Here is a 23,824-nt window from a genome sequence, read left to right as displayed (position 1 = left end):
TCTTTATATTTTATATATATATCCTATACCTATTGACATTATTTCTAGACAGGATTATCATTAGTATTTATAGACTACACCATATACCCTGGATAAGTGTGGTTACATTTTAAAATTAATTATAGTTTAATATTTTAATATTTAATAAAATGTGTATAATTGTGATTCATTATAATTTAGGTGACCCTCCGGTTTGATAATTTTTTTAATATTGGTTTATACCGTAGGATAAAAATACACATATACATATATATATATATATATATATATATATATATATATATATATATCTTAAGGGCATATATGTATAATACATATATGTGGAGCACCAATATTGAGTTTATTATACTTTCGGTTTTTTAATACACCCATATTAGACATATAATATAATATTTAGAGAATAAAAATAGGATTTAAATATATAATAATTGAGGAGACATAGGCATAATGTGTATTGAGTTTTGATAAGAATATAGGAGATATGAATGTATGATATATATATGAGCACCAATATGGAGGAGATTGTCTTCCGGGGCTCGTTTGTATTTAACCAATCAATTATAATCTGGGTGGAGACTTTGTAATATATAAGGGTGGCCGTGCGGATGACTCAATTGCTTTTGATAACGCTCTGATTGGCTGGAGCGAAACCCGTCAAGCCATTGCCCGCATGTCACTACGTCACATCCGGTGGTTGGAATGCAGGAAGCGGAAGCAGCGTCCACCACCAGGAAGGAGTATTGGCATTCTTATTACTTTGGTTTTTTAAGTGTTTATTTGTCATTTACGAGAATAAAAATTGTCTCACTATGGAGATATTATTATTATTATACAGGATTTATATAGCGCCAACAGTTTGCGCAGCGCTTTATAATGTGGGGGAAGACAATACAGTTACAGTACAATTCAATACAGGAGGAATCAGAGGGCCCTGCTCGTTAGAGCTTACAGTCTAGAAGGGAGGGTCAAGTGAAACAAAATATCTTCTTTTATGCTTTTAGGAGACCATCTTGATAATCCTCAGCCACATAGGTATAACTATGAATTGTAATTGAAGTGTGCAAAAACCTCCACCATCTCTAAAGGCTTTGAAAGGCACTTCCCCCTCTTATATCTGGTGAGTGGGGAACTGAGAGGGGAGCACTGAGTGGAAGGATCTGAGCACAGGGCACTTTTAAGAAGTCACTGAAGAATATAAGAAGCACTTTTCTTGCACTGAGCAATTTTTTCTATAACAGACTGTTGATTATAGACTATATATAATTTTTTACATATTCTAATTGTGCTGGAGATTTATTTATTTGAATTTATATTTGTGCAATGATATATGGTTTGAGTATCACTGTTTACATATCACTTATGCACTTTATTACAATCACATGGTACACTAAAATATTTTATAATTTAAAGAGCAGCGCAGACACATGTTTTATATAATTCATCTAAAGGTACCCCCTTTTTGTCTAGCAGCAGCTCTAGACACATTAGAGCACTTTATATTGATTTAAATAATTTATACAATTTTGAGACACTATTTATTTTATTTATTTATTTATATAATGTATTTTCACCATAAGCAGAGGTACCCATACCATACATGCGTAGAAGGTATTACCCTGCGTAATTTAGAATAGTCTGCAAATACGGAGATTAAGCTGTTTATCCCATCCTCTAGGTCGTTTATGAATAAATTAAGGACAGATCATTGGGAGATCCCACTTTCCACACCAGACCATTCTGAGTACTCCCCATTTATCACCACCCTTTGGACTCGCCCCTGCAGCCAGCTTTTAATCCAGGTACCCACTCTATGGTCCATACCTACGTACCTTAGTTTGTACAGTAAGCGTTTGTGGGGAACTGTATCAAATGTCTTTGCCAAATCCAGATACACCACATCCACAGGCCTTCCTTTATCTAGATGGCAGCTTACTTCTTCATAGAAGGTTAATAGATTGGTCTGGCAAGAGTGATTTTTCATGAATCCAAGTTGATACCATTTTTATTACTAAAGTCTTATATATAGTCCCTTATCATCCCCTCCAATATCTTACAGAATTTTGATGTTAGGCTAACCAGACTGTAGTTCCCGGGATATAAGGGATTAGTAAAATCAGATCTTTATTCTACACCCACCCCTACTATCACCTTTTTAGGACCACTTATTACGGGATCATACCCATGTTTGAGTTGTACACAATGTAACTCTTGGATAAAAGGATAGTTTTGCACATTCACATAGGGAATATAGTATTACTATAAAAATCACTATACATATCAGTTTACATATATTGTTTATGTCATCAAGTGCCCTTGTGGCTTGCTTTATATTGGGGAGATGACTCAGAAAGCTAAAGATAGCATTATTCGACATAATTATTTTATCAGGGATAAGTTAGATATGCAAGGTCCATAAAGACATGGATGAGCAAGTTTGGGGTGGAGGAACTTGACTGGCCTGCACAACGTTCTGACTTCAACCCGATACTACACCTTTGGGATGAATTTGAGAGCAGACTGCGAGCAAGGCCTTCTTGTCCAACATCAATGTCTGACCTTACAAATACGCTTCTGGAAGAATGGTCAAATATTCCAATAGACACACTCCTAAATCTTGTGGACAGCCTTCCCAGAAGAGTTGAAGCTGTTATAGCTGCAAAGGGTGGGCAAACTCAATACTGAACCCTACATACTAAGACTAAGATGCCATTAAAGTTCATGTGCATGTAAAGGCAGGTGCCCCAATACTTTTGACAATATAGTATATATATATATATATATATATATATATATACAGGTCCTTTTAAAAAAAATAGCATATTGTGATAAAGTTCATTATTTTCTGTAATGTACTGATAAACATTAGACTTTCATATATTTTAGATTCATTACACACAACTGAAGTAGTGCAAGCCTTTTATTGTTTTAATATTGATGATTTTGGCATACAGCTCATGAAAACCCCAAATTCCTATCTCAAAAAATTAGCATATCATGAAAAGGTTCTCTAAACGAGCTATTAACCTAATCATCTGAATCAACTAATTAACTCTAAACACCTGCAAAAGATTCCTGAGGCTTTTAAAAACTCCCAGCCTGGTTCATTACTCAAAACCGCAATCATGGGTAAGACTGCCGACCTGACTTCTGTTCAGAAGGCCTTCGTTGACACCCTCAAGCAAGAGGGTAAGACACAGAAAGAAACTTCTGAACGAATAGGCTGTTCCCAGAGTGCTGTATCAAGGCACCTCAGTGGGAAGTCTGTGGGAAGGAAAAAGTGTGGCAGAAAACGCTGCACAACGAGAAGAGGTGACCGGACCCTGAGGAAGATTGTTGAGAAGGACCAATTCCAGACCTTGGGGGACCTGCGGAAGCAGTGGACTGAGTCTGGAGTAGAAACATCTAGAGCCACCGTGTACAGGCGTGTGCAGGAAATGGGCTACAGGTGCCGCATTCCCCAGGTCAAGCCACTTTTGAACCAGAAACAGCGGCAGAATCGCCTGACCTGGGCTACAGAGAAGCAGCACTGGACTGTTGCTCAGTGGTCCAAAGTACTTTTTTCGGATGAAAGCAAATTTTGCATGTCATTCGGAAATCAAGGTGCCAGAGTCTGGAGGAAGACTGGGGAGAGGGAAACGCCAAAATGCCTGAAGTCCAGTGTCAAGTACCCACAGTCAGTGATGGTCTGGGGTGCCATGTCAGCTGCTGGTGTTGGTCCAGTGTGTTTTATCAAGGGCAGGGTCAATGCAGCTAGCTATCAGGAGATTTTGGAGCACTTCATGCTTCTATCTGCTGAAAATCTTTATGGAGATGAAGATTTCATTTTTCAGCATGACCTGGCACCTGCTCACAGTGCCAAAACCACTGGTAAATGGTTTACTGACCATGGTATTACTGTGCTCAATTGGCCTGCCAACTCTCCTGACCTGAACCCCATAGAGCATCTGTGGGATGTTGTGAAGAAAAAGTTGAGAGACGCAAGACCCAACAATCTGGATGAGCTCCAGGCCGCTATCGAAGCATCCTGGGCCTCCATAACACCTCAGCAGTGCCACAGGCTGATTGCCTCCATGCCACGCCGCATTGAAGCAGTAATTTCTGCAAAAGGATTCCTGACCAAGTATTGAGTGCATAACTGAACATAATTTTTTGAAGGTTGACTTTTTTTGTATTAAAAACACTTTTCTTTTATTGGTCGGATGAAATATGCTAATTTTTTGAGATAGGAATTTTGGGTTTTCATGAGCTGTATGCCAAAATCATCAATATTAAAACAATAAAAGGCTTGCACTACTTCAGTTGTGTGTAATTGAATCTTAAATATATGAAAGTCTAATGTTTATCAGTACATTACAGAAAATAATGAACTTGATAACAATATGCAAATTTTTTGAAAAGGACCTGTATATACATTATATGTATATTATAAGTACAGAAAAACCTGTACTTGGATGGTATAAAACGAAATAACAGGGGAAATATAGAACTAAATAAATAATAACAGCGCTTGCTACATAAATGGATACATGAATAAATAAAAAGTGACCAAAGTGCTAAAAATAAAGTGCCAAATATAAACAATCAATATAGGAATGAAAGTGCAAAAGTATATGATAAGCGCCCATTCAGACTGGCGCGACACGACTTGCTGGGTGGACCTGTGCACCGCGACCTCGGTGCGACTTGCAGGGACTTCATATAATTGAAGTCAATGCAAGTCGCCTCCAGGTCGCCCCAAAGTAGTACAGGACCCTTTTTCTAAGTCGGAGCGACTTGTGTCGCTCCTATTAGAACGGGTCCTGTACTATTCAATGGCGAGCGACCGACCGTGACTTGTCAGCCGACCAAGTCGCCTGACAAGTCGCGCTAGTGTGAATGGACCCTTAATGTGTGTTGGTGTTCATTTAGTTTCTTTTGTAGTGAATAAAGTGCTCATTAGTGCCAAGGTGCCACACTCCCCTCTTGTACCCCTACTCACTGAAAATAAAGACCCTCTGTTGGGTCGAATTTAGCTAGTTTGAGGTGAGTACAGAGTCCTGGGTATCTGATATAAGTATCATCCAGACAACCTGCTCTCTTCAGATGATGAATACTGCTACCTTAGTGGGCTCAGCCCAATTTAAAAAAAGAGATCATAGTGTAGTACTGTATGAATAATTTATTAATAAAACGCAAGCAAATATACTCACAAATGAGTAGATAAATAAGGCAGTAGATTAAATGGCAGAACACTTCCTGGAATGCTGTCTCATGTGCATTCCACCGAGAAACAGGAAGTGACGTACATGGTTGGGGTACGCCGGAAATTACGTCAACGCGTTTCGTTAAGCCTCTCGAGAGTCATCAAATGACGTTTATTATTTATTTAGTTTTATATTTATATAAATATATGTTGAAGCTTTGGACTTCTGTTGATGGCATCAGTTTGACATCGGTGTGAGATTATTTAAAATTCCTTGACAGATGCATTTGACTTGCAGCTGACCTCCTGCTTGATGTAAACTAAAGCCTGATGACACTGGCCCTTACACAAGGTACAGCGGCCTAGGGCCCCAATGGTCTCACAGTGCACTGCATAGTACTTCAGCCAACAACACTTATACTTCATGGGCAGTGTTGACTGGAGTGCTGTGCAGATGGCGTGTTGTACTGCTATAGATCTCAGGGAATCCTTCTAAAGCATTGGACCAGGGCTCTTTGGCACCCCCAGTGTCAAGTAGAAGGAGCAAGCAAGGAGGGACCAAAGTACAGAACAAGTTGACTCATGTGACATTTGCGTTCCTTTCCTTACTCTACTAATAAAAAGAAAAAAGATATTTCAGTTTATGTTACTATTGAAGACATCTCTTCACTTCTCGTCTAATGAAACTGTTGTTGCTACAAAACTAAACATAAGCTTTAAAATAACAGAACTTCTTTTTGCTGATTTTAATTTCTGACTGTGGTGGATATTCCCTTGCAGAATGAGTTTGGGTTTAAAGTATCTGCAGACGATTGATGATGCATTCATTTCTCCAGATTTTAGTATACAAAACCTAATAGTCTACTGCTGTTACTAAACAAATATTATTTTTCTACACACCTATTTTTCAACTTTTAGAACACATTAACGGGAGGCATTTATCCACAGTGAAAAATATTTTTATGCCTCTGGTGCTTGCAGTTCTTGTATTTGAAACCATTATCTGATAATGCATAATTATAATTAAAAGAAAAAAAATGGTAAATTCTCTTTAAGCTTAATGTTGGTGACTGACAAATGCTGTGGGGTTTTTCAGAGTTTATACCATTATAAAATAATTTATTTTGTTAACCTTTAAATCAACATATATATTCAGATTTTAGAATCTCTCTTGGCTGGAATGCTAAGCATTGCTTCCATGGCAATTTATGGACACATGCTTCTGCAAAAAGGAAAAACAAATGGGTAATTCCAATTTAGATGGAAGGCCGGTAAGCATTTATGGCCTTAGCTAAATCAGAACACCTATCAATAGACAGTACTGTTATGCCCTACTGAGCCTTATCAGCAAAGAAATGTTATTTACGATGAGCATGTGGTATGACACAAAGAAGCACGTCCTGAAAATATATATAAAAAATTTTGCAAATAAGTTATGATAATAGTTTCATCTAGATGCTGATGGTTTGTGCTCTGGTCAAAAATGGTCTGAAATGTAAAAATGTAAGCCTATTTAGTTTGTTTTCCATTTAAAAAAAAAGTAAATCCAGAGCTAGAAAATTGCAATTTATTATACTTTTTTACAAATTGAATTCTATTGGTCATTAAATGATTCATTAGCAGAGTAGGTTTATGAAGTTTTTTTTTTTTCTCTCTAAACTGACCAAAACCAAAAACAAGGAGAGATTGCAACACAATACAAAACATTCTGGTGCTCTTGTTTGACATCTTGATGGCATGGTAGTTTTTTCTGCATTCCATATTTGTTTTGCATTGCTATTGAACAGTATGTACTGCCAGATCTGAGTGAAAATAGAATTTCCTAAGTGTCTGAACTTTCCTACTAGCCTCGGGTTTTAATCTTTCCTGAGATCAGAACATTTTACCTTTTAAATGTAATAAATTATCACATAGCTTTTTTCCTGAAATTGTTTTTGTGATTGCCGTTATTATTGTTTTTCCAAATTTATAGTGCAAATCAGTATATAGAAATGCCAACACTCCTGTATTTGTCATCTTATACAGTGCTTGTTACAGAGTTAAGGCCAAGGAAGTTTCCTCTACTAACTAAAATGTAAATGAGCATAAGACTCGAGAGATGTAAGCAAAGCATCTGATGTTCAGAAGGATTAATGTCTTCCAAGACTGGTTGCGCTTCAAACCAGCTGCTCTTACATTATAACATCAAAGGAGAAATCTGAATTCTGTGGATATTCCCTGTCATTCACGTGCTTTGCTCCTCAGTTTTTTTTTTACCATGGACAAGGAAAGGCAGACCATATTGAATCTTAGGAAATAACCTAAAGTTGCAACTTTGATATAAAAGTACTGTTGCTTTCCATGACATTCTTGTCAGCTTCCAGTAATGAACAGGGAACTATCTTAGTTTTCTACATGTAGCAAACTCCTTTTAGCACTTCAAATTAAGTGTGAATTACAGAAAGAGCAGCAGGTAGATTTTTTTTTTTTTTACAAACAGCAAGCTACGTTCTTGAAATAACTTACAACGTATAAGTCTTCAAAGATTTGTGGTTATGAGTTGACAGCTGTTTCATGTGTATATATTCTGTCAAAAGAATATTTTATCATTTTTATTGAGACTAAGTTTCACATCTAAATATTTTCCTTGGAGTGAAATTTTACTATTTTAGAGTATATTTTAAAGAAAAAAGGACAACTATTTTAGGGTATTCTCTTTATTTTTCAAATGTTTATTTCATTAACCAATGTTTTATAATGTTTTAACACATTTATTTAACAAATAAACAATTAGCAGACCTAACATGCATTTGTGATTTTTAGTTTACAAATCATCATGGGTTTTATTAGGAATAAATAACAGAAATGCCTGGACACTTGGAAGCATCTTGTGAGTCAGTCAGTCTGTCAAACTTAACTTCTTTATAAAGTTACATAGTTACAGGGATAATAAGGCTGAAAAAAGACACAAGTCTATCTCATTAAACCAATAGAAAAAAATTATAAATAAATAGAAAACCTCCATGTACAGAGCCCTATTCCCACAGAGAAGGCAAAAAAAAAAAAAAAAAAAACCTATAAAGCATGGCCCACTTTGTTCCACCAGTGGAAACAAATACATTCCCCATCCCCAAGGCAGTCCAATACTCCCTGAATCAAAAATCTCTGATGTTATTAATTATCTATAAATGTTGCTATCCATACCAATTATACTTCAGAGTTTTTAGCTCTTTCTTAAAACAATCAAATGCATTGACCTTTTATCCAGAGCTTTTGGACATACTATTTCCTCACTTTTTCAGTATATCTGTTACAACCCCTTCATCATATAATTAATTATTAATCAAGACACTTTTACTATAACAATATCTTTAGGCACTAGATAAGGTTGCCCCTTCTCTCCCATCCTATTTACCCTAACACTAGACCCCCTTCTAACTATTAGAGCCTACCAACCTTTAAGGGTATATCCATTGTTAATAGTTTAAAAAAAATGCTTTTGTGGATGACCTATTCTTATACATATCCTGTCCAGAACAAGCAATCCCCAGCATATTGCCATTGATTGATAAATTTGGTTAAATCTCAGGTTGCTCAAATAACCTACATAAATCCAAAGCACTTAGTGGCTCAATGCACTGCTCCTCCAAGGAGTATAAGTGCCGGTTCACACTAACGCGGCACGACTTCGGGGGCGACCTGTGAAGTCGCGTGCACCGCGACTTCCGCGCGACTTGCAAGGACTTCATATAATGAATGTCTATGCAAGTCGCTCCGATGTCGCCCCGAAGTAGTACAGGAACCTTTTTCTAAGTCGGAGCGACTTGAGTCGCTCCTATTAGAACGGTTCCCGTAGCACTGCATGGGCCGTGACTTGTCAGGCTGACCAGTCGCCTGACAAGTCGCGGTAGTGTGAATGGGGTCTTACTGTCTTATGTGTTGTAAATAAAAAATATTTGGGTTTCTCGATATCCAGGTCCTCCTTGTTCTTTTTTAAGCATGCTGACCTCAAAAGTATACACTGGAGGTTCCAAGAATTAATTTGGAGCAGGAAAAGAGCAACAATAATATCATATTTTACAGCAGCACCCCATCAATGGTGGAATCAATATGCCTGATTCATTTATATAATTTAGTTTTTTTGACTAGATGTATAAAATATTGGATTCTTGGCCTCTATATGCTGATTCATGCATTGTTTAAAATATGTTGCCTCATTTTAACCCATTACATTCTCTGCATCTCACAAATATAATTTACATCCAAGGGGGCTTTTGAATCCTCACTTGTATACTAATTACTTGCTTACTTGGCATAAAATCCTTACACAATGTCTTTTGAACAGCCTTGTGGCACTTTTCCTCCCACTTTCTCACTCTGGCATAGTTCTGATCTTCCAGAATCCACAGGTCGACTTATTCCTAAAATGTGACACAGTGAAGATAATTGCAATATTAGAACTTTAAAGTGATAATAAATGCATTTTTTTTTGTTGTTGTTGTTTAAAGTAAAACTAATGTTATACTTACCTGCTCTGTGCAATGATATTACACAGAGAGGCCCCTTACCTCTACTGACAGGCCTCCACCATCACTGTCTGCTCAAAGCTCCTCCAATTGCCTCTTTAGCAAGCCGGGTGCTATGGAGGCACCTGTTTGCGCTAGTTTCTGAGCCAGGCTGTGTGCATCCATAGACATAAACAGCACTGCAGCACAGGAAAGCAATACCCCTGACCCCTCCTCACAGGAGTTTGACTGACAGCAGTGGGGGCCTATGGCTTCTGCTGCCCTCAGTGTCTCCTGTGAGACAAAAAATGAGGGGAGCAGTGCTGCATCTGAGACAGTGCTGGATGGGTGGCAGAAGCCAGGTTTATGTCTAGGGATGGGGGTGGATAGAACACTTAAAGGGACATTTTTTACTTTAGGGAATGCATTAAGGTAAAAAATGTTTTAACTTTAGAACCACTTTAATTATTACTGCCACCAAAGTCACCTTTCTTGACTTTCCTTGAAATGGAATTGGGGGGCCTTAACACTGACCTGAGGGACATGTACCAAAGAAAAAAAAAATATTTGAAAAATGACTGTTTAAAGTGGGAGAAGCCATTTAGTAATGGCTCAAAGGTCAACATAAAACGTATGGAATTTATTTAAATAACACGCTTTGGAGATGCCTTAAAGCTGTACTTGGAATTATACATTATTATGACTCTAGTGGACAGCATCAGCAACACCTTGTTCTTGCATCAAAGCAATTGCATTTCCAAGCATTTACTTTACTTTTACATAATTGTTTGGCTTACATACAGCAGCAACCCAATATGATTTCCACTCTAGAAGAAATTTGTAGTAGGTAGTATTTGCCAAGCCATCTGACTTTTTTTGTAATAATAATAATTTAGCATTGAAAGCAGCAGAAGCAATACAGCAAAAACTATCATAAGGTATATACTTTAACAAAATTAGGCCATCAACATTATACACATTTCCAAACAGGGGCAAAGAAGTAAGATTGCTTGTTGTAATATTATTTTTCAGTAATTAATTGTATTGTGTATAAACCACAAACCTGCATTGTAAAACTCAGGCTGTTGTTAAAAAAATCACAAAGCCATGTTTTAACCTTAAGCTTCAGCTCTGGAAGGGCACCCCCCTTCATGACCAGGCCATTTCTTGCGGTACAGCACTGCGTTATTTTAACTGACAATTGCACGATCATGCAACGCTGTACCTAAATAAAATTGATGTCCTTTTTCCCACCAATAAAGCTTTCTTTTGGTGGTATTTGATCACCTCTGATGTTTTTATTTTTTGTGCTATAAACAAAAAAAGACAATTTTGAAAAAAAAAAAAATAATAATAATAATTTTTACTTTCTGCTATAAAACATATCCAATAAAAAATTGTAAAAAATCTAATTTCTTCATTAATTTAGGCCAATATGTATTCTGCTACATATTTTTAGTAAAAAAAATCCCAATAAGCATATATTGATTGGTTTGCACAAAAGTCATAGAAACTACATACGATGGGATATACTTATGGAATTTTTATCATTTTTTTATTAGAAATGGTGGCGATCAGTGACTTATAGCGGGACTGCGATATTTGACACTTTTTTGGAACCAGTGACAGTGATACAGTGATCAGTGCTAAAATAAAGGCACTGTCACTGAACTAACGACACTAGCTGGGAAGGGGGTTTACATTATGGGCAATCAAAGGGTTAAATGTGTTCCTAGGGAGTGCTTTCTAACTGTGTGGGGGTGTTTGTAGTGTGGGAAGGCAGAGATCCATGTTTTCTTACATAGGCAGATCGCAATTCTGCCTGTGCCTCAAATGATCAGTAGGGTCTGGCGGACATTGCGTCTGCCAGACCCACTGATTGGCTCCTGCTGTGTCTAATAACAGTGGGTCGCTGACAGCGTGCATGCGTGCCCCAGACCTGGAAGTGCAGAATGACGTACCTGTATGTGAATCCCGTCCCACAGTAAATGTTTAAGGTTAAGAAACAAAAGCAAACATTTTTACAAGTAGCTGGAGAACATGCAAACAATCTGATTTGGCCCAGTGCAGCAATGTAAGAAGAGCTGAGTCAATTATTTCCAACAAAAAACAATTAGAGTATGATATTCCAAACTCAGGAGCCCTAAATCTAGTAAAAACTTGCTACCCAGTATACATATTTACTTAGTCATGATATTAGAGGAAGAGATGAGGAATATTTTATTTAGATTCAAAAAACTGTTTTGCCAGAAATATTGTACGAACACACAGCACACCATGTAAATGTTTTTACTAGGCCACAATGCAGGATGGGGAGACTGGGCAGGTTTGATCTGGCTTGTTGCTTTTTCAGAGCAACAAGCCAGAAACACTGCATTGATTAGCGGGACAGTATGTAATCCTTATTTGCTAGAAATTCTATCTCAGAGGAATATATGGCAGAGCTGATATAGGATGAAGCAATCGCAATGTGTTTTTTTTTTCTTAAACCGTAGACTGTAAACAATTGTAAAAAATCTGACGCTGATTTCTTGAGGCCTTTTTGCGATTTCACCATCCCAGAGGGAGATAGCACACATGTTACATGTAAAAAAAAAAAAAGTAGGGCTATTTAAGTTTGAAGACTAAAAAATGTGACTGTTTTAAAGAACATATTTTAAGTCTTTATCAAATAGGCCACGTCTTTTGAGAGAAGGAAAAGAAACCAAACCTTGGAATCTAAAATTGATGTCTTCTTTGGAAGACTAAAGATTGAAAAAATGTGACACTTTTGAAGTGCAGTTACTGAGTATGCAAAGACAAGCTGCAATTTATGAGCAATTGAACAGGCATTTACCATCTATGAAAAAAAAAATGATTGTCCTTTTGGACACTGATGATGGAAATAGCATGCAGGTATTCACCACAGAAAAAGCCTGTTTGAACAGGCAGAAATTTCTGAGATACTTAGCAGGCATTTAGCAGACTAAAAAAAAACTATGTCTTTTCAGGACACTGATGATTGAAATAGCCTACATGTTTGCACCACGCCTAAAAAAACCTTTTTAAACAGGTCACAATTTCTGAGAGCCCTAGCCGGCATTAAAAGTTAATATATATATATATATATATATATATATATATATATATATATATATATATATATAATACAGTAGGGAAAAAAGACACCCCCAAAATCAAAGTGAAAAAATTATGAATTTTTATTGCAGCAAATCAAAATGGTACTCAGTAGTTTGTATGGCCCCCACATGCTTGTATGCATGCCTGACAACGTCGAAGCATGCTCCTAATGACACGACAGATGATGTCCTGGGGTAATTCCTCCCAGATCTGGACCAGGGCATCACTGAGCTCCTGAACAGACTGAGGTGCAACCTGGCGGCATCAGATAGACTAAAACATAATGTCCCAGAGGTGTTCTATTGGATTTAGGTCAGGTGAGTATGGGGGCCATTCAATGTTATCAATTCCTTTATCCTCCAGGAACTGGCTGCATACTCTCGCCACATGAGGTCAGGCATTGTCATGCACCAGGAGAAACCCAGGACCCGCTGCACCAGTGTAGGGTCTGGGAATGGGTTCAAATATTTCATCCCGATATCTAATGGCAGTCAGGGTGCCATTGTCTAGCGGTAGAGTTCTGTGCGTCCCTCCATGGATTTGCCTCCCCAGACCATCATTGACCCACCATCAAACTGATCATGCTGAATGATGATACAGGCACCATAACATTCTCCGCGGCTTCTCCAGACCCTTTCACTTCTTTCACATGTGCTCAGGGTGAACCTGCTCTTATCTGTGAAAAGCACAGGGCACCAGTGGCGGACCTGCCAATTCCGGTGTTCAATGGCAAATGCCGTTTAAACTCCATGGTGCCGGGCAGTGAGCACAGGGCCCACTAGAAGCCATCAGGCCCTCAGGTAACCCACATGATGTCTGTTTCTGATTGTTTGAACAGAGACATTCACACCAGTGGCCTGCTGGGGTAATTTTGTAGGTAGCTCTGGCAGTACTCATCATGTTCCTCCTTGCGCAAAGGAACATATACCAGTCCTGCTGAAGGATTAAAGACCTTCTATGGCTCTGTACAGCTCTCCTAGAGTAACTGCCGGTCTCCTAGAATCTCCTTCATGTTTTTGAGACTGTGCTGGGAGATACAGCAAACCTTCTGGCAATAGCACATAATGATGTGCCATCCTGGAGGAGTTGGACTGCCTGTGCAACCTCTTTAGGGTCCAGGTATTGAATCATGCTACCAGTAGTGACACTGATCCTAGCCAAATGCAAAACAGAGTGAAAAACAGTCAACAAAAAAGAGTAGGGAAAAAAAAATTCACTGGCCTCCAAACCCTTCCTGCTTTGGAGGTTATCTCATTGTTGCTCATCTAGTGCACCTGTTGCTAATTTCATTAACGCCAAAGCAGCTGAAACTGATTAAAAACCCCCTCTGCTACTAAACTGACCATATCAAAATCACTGGAGTTTACTTGACGTAATGCTATACTCTGATTAAAAAGTGTTTATTTTAGTGGTATATATATATATATATATATATATATATATTTTATATATATATATATATATATATATATATATATATATATATATATATACATTTTTAAGATAACTTATCCATAGAACTGATAAATGGTGGCTGTGTGTTTACAAGGAGACCAGACATAGCATTGGGCAGCATGTGAGCTATTATTTTGTGGCCCGCAGTCAGTGGCGGCTGGTGCTCCAAATTTTTTGGAGGGCGCAAACAGAAAAATGTAATAGGCATTGCTTCGCGGCAAAAGAGGTGGTAAAAAATTGCGTGACTTTGAAGTCACACAAGTGTGAAAGGGGCCTTCAGTAATCAAGGTACAAAAATATGTAGCAGAAACAAAATTGGCCTAGAAAGTGAAAAATATTGTTTTTTTTTTTAAAATTGTCGCTCTTTTTTTGTTTATAGCGCAAAAATTAAAAATCACACAGGTGATCAAATACCACCAAAAGAAAGCTCTATTTGTGGGGGAAAAGGACGTAAATTTCATTTGGGTACAGCGTCGCATGACCACTCAATTGTCCGTTAAAGTAACGCAGTGCCGAATCGCAAAATTGGGCCTGGTCAGGAAGGGGGCAAATTCTTCCGGGGCTAAAGTGGTTAAAGTGTATTTAAACACTAACAATACATTGCTCTTATTTGCTCCTCTAAAAATACAATTAAAAGCATTTTATTTTGTTGGGAAAAAAAAAAAAAAAACTGTTCATGCAGCCAGGAATCTTAATGAGCTTTCTGGACAGTTAGCATTGTTCCCTGTTATCCCCATGAACTACAAAACACCTCACCCTGTTATGAAGAAGAGAAGGAGGCCTTACCTCAACTCACAGATTTTAATCAAACAATTTTCTTTTGTAAATGAGGTCCTATTAATTGGATGCATTTAAAATGTATGTGATTTTACCTTTTACGTTCTCTTTAAATGCCTCCAACAGATTCACACTGCAATTGCTTTTTCTTAAGGAAAAAAAAAAACAGAGCTAACTACCATTAAAGAAAAGCAAAGAAACACCCCAAAATACCAAAAAAAGCAGGGAAAAGCAGAAGCGCAGAAGCAGAACCTGCCACTGATACACACAAAAAAGCAGTCCTAAAAAGCACTGTTGGGTCTAAAGCCCCGTACACACGATCAGATTATCGAAACGATCTGTCGTCCATTTTTTGTGGCATGCTAGTCTGATGTGGAAAGCGAAGAGGTTATTTTCATATGAATTTTCCCGTACGACAGAATTCTACTTCAGAAGTGATGTCATGTGTTGGATTGTTTTGTATGTGTTCTTTCTCTCTGAGCATGCCTAGTCTTGCTCTTAAGATTTTGTTCTGTCGAAAATCTGTACTAATGAGATGAAAATCGGACGTTGTATTACAGACGACAAACATTTTGTAGCCTGCGCATCAGGATTTTGTCAGCCGAAAAGTCGGAGTAGGCTGTCGAAAGCACCATACTAACAATCCGAAAATCGGCAGATCGGTCGTCGGACGAATTTTCCCTACAGATTTTCTTATCGTGTGTACGGGCCTTTAGGAAATCACAGTGAATGTAGGTAAGCTTACACTCTACCCCCCCCCCCCCCTCCCCCTCCCCAACCCCCAGCAATTCACTGCAAAGTTTCAGCAGCAAATATTCAGCACTGAATGCAGTACTGTATACAGCGCTGAATACTGTATAAAGCACAAAGCAGTAGTAGCATACTATATTAACTTAAGCCCCGTACACACGTACCGATCGTCGGCCGAACGATTTTGTCCATGGCTGTCCTGTCCGCTGAAAAGTGCAAAAAACTGCACACGAATTTTGTCGGCCAACAACAGCCGACTGCAGAAGTGATGTCATGTGATGGTTAACTTTCCGTGTTTTTTTTCTTCTCTGAGCATGCCCAGTCTTGCTAATCTGCTGATTGTCGGCCGAATTCTGTACTGACTGACGCACAATCGGCCATTCTGTTGTCGGCCTACAAAAATTTTAATACCTGCATGACAGATTCTGTTAGGCCGAAAATGCGCTGTCGGCTGTCGTAAGAATCATACTAACAAGCCTACAATTGGCCGATCGGTCAGCGGCCGAATATTTGCGGCCGACAATCGGTACATGTGTACGGGGCTTAACTCTCTCTCCTTAAAAGCAATATGAGCTGTCTCTCACTCTCATTAAACTATCAAAACACTGACAAAAGGCTTCTGAGAAAATAGTGTGTAGGCTGCAACTTCCTTGGTGAAAATCCTGCACCTGAACAATCAGGTGCAGGACTTTGGTCAATAATGACTTTGGCAATGCATTATGGGACTTTAAGCAAGGCAATTGCTGCCAAACGTCCCCAAAATATTGGGATTCAGCTAAATATCCAGCCAGTGAATGTTCGGTACTGTACTTATGTTTGGACCAAACACTCATCCTTACCTGGGACCAGAAACTACTGATCATGCAGTAAAGAGAGTTACCAGAGAATACAGTGTAGTTCTGTTGGGGGAGGTTGTCATTTGGATAGTGTGGGAGCTGTAAAGATGTGGATGAGGAAGTGGTTTGCTAAAGAAGCTATTAGAGAGACTGTGAGTCGTAACAGGAGTATAGAAACTAGGAAAAGAGGTATTACATAGAGTTCCAAAGCCATCAAAGTCCTGCCCTGATATTGTTTCTGCATGTGGTCACCACTAGTCCAGCTCTTTATGTTCCTTCTACTGGCCAGCCAATGCCACACAGGCAGTGACGTTGAATGCCTGAAAAAGGACCCACCCAGGAAGCAAACAGAGAGGAGAAGGACCCACTGCTGGATGATCAGATGACAGCAAAACTGGTCATTTACATTTTTTCTTTTTTTTAATCAACAAAGAGGTTCATCCTGGAGATAGGCGGTGAGCACCTCTTCTTGGCATGATGACTAGTGGTTTACCATTCTCCTTACCAGTCTGGTCAATTGGTCTTTTGTCATGTCATCCCAGAATGCTTTAAAAACTGCAGACCAAATCCTCCTACACTACAGACCAGAAAAAACGATCTGGGGCTTAGCCTGTCACATGGCCAGAGTTTTATTTAAATAATTGGACTTTTAGATTTTAAAATAAAAAATTGAAATCAAGTACAAGGGTGAGGGGAAGTAGAAAACCTGCTAGCTTTTCCTTGGGGAAGTAGAAAACCTGCTAGCTTTTCCTTTAAATGTAGAGAATTATTTAGATAGTTGAAAATTACCCCAATCATTACCCCTTCAGCCTGGAAGCAAAATGGTTAAACTGGAAAAGCTCTTTTTTCTTACAAATTGCTAGTTTAATAAAGAGAATTAAACACATGGCATTGGCTGTGATATGCTAATGTAAAATTGATTTTGATGTGCTGCTTGACACCTTGCCACTTTTTTAAAACACACTAGATTGTAATATGATGTTGATATGATGTACAACAGAAATATTTTTTTCTACATTTCTTTATTTTGTTTAATAAAGCTGATTTAAAAAAATTATACTAATCAAAGAAACAAACTTGTCAAAATTGATAGTTGAGCAATTTTACTTCATGTAAACACATGCCAGAGGTGTTTTAGTTTAATTAGCAATGGGAATTTGCTGTGTATACAGTAAAGAATGAATACCTTTTTTAAATTCCCTATGCTTATACTTTCTGACTTCATTTGTCTTGTCTATCCATAGTGTCACCTAAGGAGGCACAAAGGCCAGAACTCTTGCGTAATCAAGTCTCTTATGATTATAACAACCAGTTTAGATGAAATTAGTCATCTTGTCCACTTATTCCACCTTTCACCTTGCCAAGTTACATCTATACACTACACTGAGTTATGCAATCGTAAAATAATCTGTAAAACATTAAACACTGTCAAATGTTATGTATTGCTCAATAAGAAATATTGCATAGAATTGAACAGTATTTTAAATTTAGCTTAAAGTGATTGTAAATATTTATTTATTTTTTTCTTAAAATAATAAAGATGTTATACTTACATCCTCTGTGCAATAGTTTTGCACACAGCGACCTTGAGCTTCCTCTTCTGGGGTCTCCTCTGGCGCCCTCCACTCCTCCTCTCTTCTGGGTGCCCCCTGGGTTGTGTGCATCTATTGACACATACAGCGTGGCTCGACCCTGCGGTCCCCCTCCACCTCCCTCCATCCTCACAGGATTTGATGGACAGCAGAAATCGCTTCCACTGCTGCCTCTGAGTCCTCTGAGGGGAGAGAAAAAGAGCAGCGATGCTTCTCTCGGGCACGGTCCTGGATCGAGATCGGGCTCAGGTAAGTATTTGAGGAGCTGTAGGGGAGTTGATCATGCAAGGTTATTTACTTTAATGCAGAGAATGCATTAGGAGAAAACATTTAGTCTTTACAACCCCTTTAACGGCCATTGAAACCCTAATGATAAAAAATGAAATGTATTTCAGCTTACCAGTCTTAAGATATGGTGGCTACATTTGTTTTGTTTTTTTCAGTCTTAGAATTTTTTCCACAAGTAGGGAAAATGTATGTTAATCATGGCAGAAATACAGTGTCCTTGTCCCCTTTTGTGTATTGTACTAAATTTCAACAAAAACTTAGCTTCCATCCAAACTTTAAACTACAAGTCCTCCCATCTCCATGTAATGAAGTTGAGGAGAGTAAGATGTGTATATAACGCCCGAAATCAAAAATGTTTATATATTTCAGCTTACTAATCCTAATATATGACAGCTGCAGTAGTTTTCTTTTTGAAGGCTTTTTTCCCCCATTATTTTCACCTGGTCATCCCACAAGTAAGTCTGTTATTTTACAACTTCCTATAATAGATTAGGCTTTCCAGCAAAAATGGCCATTGGAGGGTTGAGTCAAACTACTTAACACTGGCAGGAGTGCCTGCAATGCATAGCTTTTATTCATTAATGTAAAACCTTTATCCCAAAATAAAAAGAAAAAAAAAAAACATTGCTGAAACTACCTAATGAATCTCCCATCCAAGATCCTCACATTTTTTATGTGATTGTACAAGAGATCCAGAATTAACTTCACACAAACCTAATGTCTGTTTTTCTCCACTGACAGTATGGGAAACAAATATGTGATAAGCCATGGTTTAAAAGTTTGCAGGCTTACTAAAACAAAAGGTGTTAGAAATGGTACATAAAAAAAACGTAGTCATTGCAACAATGCCTGTGAGCCTCATTTCATGATGGACTCCTATTAAACACCTTGCCGACGGCCCCACATACATTTACTGTGGGACGGCAGCTCCTGTGCTCAGAATCCCGTAGAGGTACAGGTTTCTGCACCTCTGGGTCTAGTACACGCATGCACGCCTCCAGAAAGTGTCACTTAGTGTCCGATTTGTGCGCAGAATCCCGTAGTGGTACAGGTTTCTGCACCTCTGGGTCTAGGGCGCGCATGCACGCCTCCAGAAAGTGTCACTTAGTGTCCGATTTGTGAGCAGAATCCCGTAGAGGTACAGGATTCTGCACCTCTGGGTCTAGGGCGCGCATGAACGCCTCCAGAAAGTGTCACTTAGTGTCTGATTTGTGCGCAGAATCCCGTAGAGGTACAGGATTCTGCACTTCTGGGTCTAGGACGCGCATGCATGGCTCCAGAAACCCATTGTCCAATCACAGTGGGAGCCAATCAGCGGGTCTGGTGGACCCGATGTCCACCAACACCCAGCGATCATTCCTAAGAAAGGCAGAACGGTGGTTTGCCTTTGTAAACAAGGCAGATCACCGTTCTGTGACTTCCCACAGTTAAAGCACATCCTCCACAGTAAGCAAGCACTCCCTAGGGACACATTTAATCCTTTGACCACCCCTAATGTTAACCCCTTCCCTGCCAGTGTCATTAGTACAGAGACAGCGCATATTTATTTAGCACTAATCACTGTGTCACTAGTCCCCAAAAAAGTTTCAAAAGTGTCACTTAGTGTCCAATTTGTCCGCCACAAAGTCGCAGTCCCGCTATGCTATAAGCCGCTGATTGCTGCCATTAGTAGTAAAAAAAAAAAGAAATAAAAATTCAATAAAAATATCCCATAGTTTGTAGATGCTATAACTTTTACGCAAACCAATTAACATGTGTTTATTGTTTTTTTTTTTTGGACTTAAATTTTTTTTTTTGGGTACAGGGTTGCATATATTCAGTTAAATAATGCATCACCTTATTGCAAAAAATGGCCTGGTCATGAAAGGAGGTAAACCTTCTGGGGCTGAAGTGGATAAACTAAAAGCATGACAAACTAAGATTCGTAGGTCTTAATATGAATACAGGAACAAACCTGGCAGATCCCTAGACCGAACCCTGTGGGAGACCCAACTCTACTTATTTACCCAAAGATTAGAAAATGAGAATGGTATTCCAGTTAATACGTGTGAACAAATAGCTTCATGCTATTCAAGCTATGGTACCTATTATTGAAAATAAACACACCTGATGTACTGACTGCCTATCTAATTTCTTGAGGCCCTAACATGCCAGAACAGTACAAATACCCCCTAAATGACCCCTTTTTTGGGCATCATTTACGTGGCACGTGGCAGCATGAGGAGTGGGAGGATGTACCCGTATGTCCACTCAGAATGGGGGGGGTACGTGGCAGCATGAGGAGTGGGAGGATGTACCCGTATATCCACTCAGAATGGCACTTGTCCCATCTGGCTGTTAAAATACAGTGGCCGGGTCGGAAGAGGTTCGTGAATAAGGTTATGTTTTGTTAATTTTAACCATCCAACAATGAGAAAACAAAAATCCTTGTATATGACTGGCTGTTTTTTGCAATGTGAATTTTCAGCACATTCACTAAGCCAGCCCTCAAAATTTCCACTCGCCTGCTCGCATTTGGCGAGTGGAATTTATTTGAGGGCGACTGTTTCAGCTTGGCTCAGGTGGTGGCGGATCCGCTCGGCTTGGCTAGAGTGGGGGGCGGGTCTGCTCGGTCTTAGACAAGCCGCACGAGCCGCCTCCCCAGTCATCACTATGGAGCACTCTGTGAGCCGCGCTGCACGCTGGGAAGTGTAGTTTCCAGCACAGCCCCGTGATTCTCTGGTAGTGGATACTGGTCTGGTAAGCTGCTCCCTATAATATTCGCACAGTGGTGTCCCCTACTCACACTTCCCTGTGGTTGCCTCATAAGAAGTTTTGGAAATAAGTTTCCCTTTCCTGGATGAATACTCAAAATTTTGTTTTATTGGGACTTTTTAGCACTTTTTGGACTCTCTTTGGATTTCCTACCATTATTTGTGCTATATATTTATCAATTTTTATATGACATGTATTTCTGTTTTATTCACATGTGATTTAATTAGTTTAGAGCTGCACTATTTTTACTTTTTATTACTTTGGATCACTGTCTGTTTGGTCTAGTGTCAGCAGCTTGTTTAAAATTTCTTTCCCTCACTCCATTCAATATTTTTTTAGCGCAGAAATTCCCTATTGTTTTTTTGTATGTAAACATAAAAAAAGTCAATAGGTATTGTGAACGTCTTAAAACATCCCAGTGCCAGGTTCCAAAATGGCCCTTTTGGAACATGGCACTGGGATGTTTTAAGCCATTTGTGGAGTATACGTTGGCACCCCTCAATCCTGCACTCTGTATGTAGCGCATATTTACTTAACAAGGCAGTAATGATATGTACAGTGCCTATAGTAGCCAATCGTATTATATCCTTATTTCTTTTTATCAGGGTCAAATCAATGAAATATACTTTATATTATTAATGTTAAAGTTGTTGTTAATATTTATTTTTGCAACCTAATTCTGCATACAACATTTAACAGTGTCACTTAATGAGATAATTTAAGAGGGCGTTTTTAGGGGTGGAACAATAGGCGGGGCAGGGTTAGTTGGGTGGGGCAACTGGTGGTGAGTAACTCTTAAGGCCTGGCTAGTAGCTCAGGACTTGACATTTTGAGCCCTGCACTAAGCTATGTAAAAATCCCTTAGTAAATTGAAAATTACCTTTCCTTAGTGAACACCCTAAACAAATCAACCCAACTGATTTGAGCAGCCAGTCAGGACAGTTAGAGTGAAAACACTGACTGACATAACACACAGGGTGCTTGCTCCAGGAAACAAGTATTTATTGCAGGAATTAGACTGTTAAGTCTAACAAAGGAACAGTGAAAGGGTCAGTTTTTGTCTGTAACTCGACATAAAAGGCCCATGTAAACAGGTTTTGGGCTTGTGCCAATGGCTTCAGTTTTTGACATCTCTTTGAGATTCATCTGAGTTCATTCAGATTCATTAACAGGTGCATTTGAACTGCAGTTGACCTTCTTCTGACCTGAAATGTACCAGTTTCAAGCATGTGCATTCCCATAGACATGGATGGGAATACAAAACCCAGATGACTCAAACAGAGGTCCATCAACACATACTCTAAAGTAGATATGGAAGTGGTGGTAAGAAAAGGAAGCAGTATACAACCCTCAGATTGGGGAGCCTCAAAAGGTTTACGTTTTTTTTTTTGTTTATTTTTAATTTTAGTATAAATAAAGCAGTTAGTGCCGGTTCACACTAACGCAGCACGACTTCGGGGGCAACATGTGAAGTCGCATGCACCGCGACTTTGGCGCGACCTGCACGGACTTCATATAATGAATAGTAGAAAGAATGGAAAGGGAGGGATTGGACTTTATAGGCACCAGTATTAAAATTGTATACTTTATTAAAGGATTCACAAGAGCATATAAGACAAAATACACAAAAGAAAAAGGTAAAAAAGGGCAACATATAATGTACATATAATGCAATGAGGCGATAAAGCCTAAAAACTGTATACAAATCGCATAGCCTATCAAATATTAATGTATGTAACAACAGTCACATATAATAATCACAAATGTTACAAAATACCCTATGTTCATAAGGCGGCCAAAGAGAGGAATGATACCCGTCTCTAACGGTCGTCTTGTACAGAGTAGATAAATATTAGATTGAATCCCAGCTGCCCTACATGTTTCGCTTAGTTTAATAAGCTTCTTCTGGGGCATGTGGTGAGAAAGGACATCTGAGAAGAATTTTCAGGTCATCAGACCTTGTAAAAAACCAAGCCTGGTGAGTTAAGATGATAACGAGGGGGTCGGTACGCTGTAGTAGGAGCAGACTGCCTAACACAATTACCGGTGTAAGCATGAGACAAGGTAATTCATATAACATGGGTACAAGACCTAACAAGGGCTCAATGTCATGGAATTCCAATCGTTTCAAAAACGTTTAAGTAGGGAGGCCGGAGAGATGGAGAGGCGGTATTCCCATCCGGGGGGGGTTTCATCTGGTCGCTCTATCGGCAGCACACCTACACCTAACATACCTGGGTCTTAGGCATATGAGGTATACTTACCTCGCCTGCCCTTGGTTGGTTTTTCAGGTCGGGGCTCTCCATCTCTCCGGCCTCCCTACTTAAACGTTTTTGAAACGATTGGAATTCCATGACATTGAGCCCTTGTTAGGTCTTGTACCCATGTTATATGAATTACCTTGTCTCATGCTTACACCGGTAATTGTGTTAGGCAGTCTGCTCCTACTACAGCATACCGACCCCCTCGTTATCATTTTAACTTACCAGGCTTGGTTTTTTACAAGGTCTGATGACCTGAAAATTCTTCTCAGATGTCCTTTCTCACCACATGCCCCAGAAGAAGCTTATTAAACTAAGCGAAACA

General features: G+C 39.0%; 1 protein-coding gene across 1 annotated transcript in view; it reads left to right on the top strand.

Moving 5' to 3' along the window:
* TACR3 (tachykinin receptor 3) overlaps nucleotides 1-23,824 on the top strand; it is a 276,158-nt gene that overhangs the window by 146,507 nt on the left and 105,827 nt on the right. The window lies entirely within an intron of this gene.

Source organism: Pelophylax lessonae (assembly GCF_965119305.1).
Source record: "Pelophylax lessonae genome assembly, chromosome: 1".
NCBI lineage: Eukaryota > Metazoa > Chordata > Amphibia > Anura > Ranidae > Pelophylax > Pelophylax lessonae.
Note: the sequence above shows the minus strand (reverse complement) of the source record. Positions and strands in the feature narration are given on the sequence as shown.